Source organism: Buceros rhinoceros, unplaced genomic scaffold (assembly GCF_000710305.1).
Source record: "Buceros rhinoceros silvestris isolate BGI_N320 unplaced genomic scaffold, ASM71030v1 scaffold23248, whole genome shotgun sequence".
NCBI classification, from domain to species: domain Eukaryota; kingdom Metazoa; phylum Chordata; class Aves; order Bucerotiformes; family Bucerotidae; genus Buceros; species Buceros rhinoceros.
Window position 1 is genome coordinate 20692 of NW_010427773.1, and position 2091 is coordinate 22782.

The window sequence follows — 2091 nt, forward strand, 5'->3', positions numbered from 1 at the left end:
GGGGTAGGGGTGGTGGGAGAGCAATGATATAGATAAATCCGTTATGCTCATGTAAAATACTGATGGGAACAATACTTGATTGTTTGCAAACAGTGGATCACCAGCGTGAATAGAATCAGCTATGTGATAAAATTAGTCCTAATACATTTCAGACTCAGAGTGAGTTTCGTTGGGGTGAGCAGTTACTGATATGAAGGTGCTTTTTGCGCTAGCTGATGGCTTCGATAATGACTTAGCTGAGGGGCTGGATGGGCTGGTTTAGAGTAATCATCAAGGTAGCCTTTACATCAGACAGAAGTTCTTTTACGTTGCCCAAAATACCAATTTACTGTACGTCTCGAAAGAGCCAGTGGCCTGGTGGCTTGTGAGGACACTGTCCGTGTTAACTTGTCTGCGTTCGTCTGTCAAGAGACTGAGCTTGAGAGTGAAGGCATTTTAAAAAGTTGCATGATGACACCTTGACAGCATATTAGAACCAGTGACACAAGTAGCACGCTGTCCAGGCTGTTACCTTGGTGTGAGGTCACCCTCCTCTCCTTCTGCTGGGAGGGGGAAGCTGTGGAGCCGTCTGGGTTTTCAGTCAGGCCTTACGCTAGTGTCAGTGGCTAAACTGGAGCTGTGTGGGAAGGCAGAGCACCACGGGAGCAAGCTACCCACTGGCCTTGCCTTAGGCGAGAGGGCAGCGGGGCCAGCAGGCTCGTTTGGTTCCGTTCATCAGGCAGGAGTTCATTACCGTTCTACCTGAAGTGCCTTTCAGAGCTGCCTGGGATTTGCTGGCCCTAGTCCGTTAAAAAACCATCCGTCTGAAACCACTTCAGATCGTCGCCAGTGAGACAAAGGCCTCTTGTAGAGACTCTAGAAGGAAGAACTGCTGATAAGCTGCCACTTTGCTGGGTTTCTTCGCTCTGCTCTGCCCAGTCCCCTGGACCCCCGAGCGGCTGCACGCCTGCGTCCATGGCACCGTCTGGGTGGTGACTTCCCTCGTGTTTTGGGGGAAGTTCTGTGACTTCAGTGGCGTTACGGAATTCTGGCCATTTTCACACGGCGGGTGCAGGTGGTGAGCGCGGTGGGGAGGGGGCTGTCGGCCTCACAGCGAGGTTACGCTCAGGCCTGGGGTGTCGTTACTGCAGCTTCCTGAGAGGTGAAGTGGGAGATGACATTACCTTCGCCTGAGAGTGCTCTGCAAAATCAAATATTTGAACGCTTTGTTTGAACTGAATGAAGGTGCTTCTTTAATGTCGAGCAGAATTCTGTTTGCCTATTGTCCTTTTTGTCTTTTGAGGCTTTGGGTTTGTTGGTTTTTTGTTTTATTTTTTTCTCTTTTGGAACTCCTGTCACCAGCATACCATAATACATGTTTTAATGTCATCGCCTTATACTCTAGTCATAAAATACTGGTGCCCTTTCCAGACCTGGAATGTCTAGTCATGATGAGAGATAAATCTGTTCATTCGGTAGCAAGTTTCCTACTCGACATCGGCCGCTTCCTCCCCTGTCCCTATTTACAGCTTCAGCCTGATGAACAGGGGTCGCTTCTGAGCGTTGGTGTTTGTACAGAGCGATCAACAGCAGTTAAATATCTGTCTGAAACGCTGCAGTTTCATACGCTATAGCAAGGTGGGACGCGTGTTTGGGTTTGGAGCTCTCCTGTGCCAAACCGAGCAGTTAGGGGAAAAGTCAAGAGACACGAGAGAAGGGTCCTGAATGATCTGAACTGTTATGAGCTCCGTTAATGTGATGTGTCTTACAAGCTTGACCTGGACAAGCAGCAATCAGTTACGTGGCCAACATCTAGTTGCCTCTCGTGACCTCATTCAGCTGTCTAGAACCTGCCGCTCTAGGACTTTTTTATTTTTTCCCCTTGGAACCAGGGAATTCTTCCTGCCGAATGTCTGTTAATCCTGGGGAGCGTATGGTGGAAGAATGGCCGTGAGGGGGGAGCAGGATCTGAAGGCGGGCGAATAAATCCTCCTCTCGTACATGCCGAAGGGGAGCCCTTGAGAAGGAGAATCTGTGGCCTTCCCCGCACCGCCAGGAGAGCGCTGGTGCTTCAGGCGCCTCTGGGACGGGGTTGAGCAGTGGCTGCGCTTT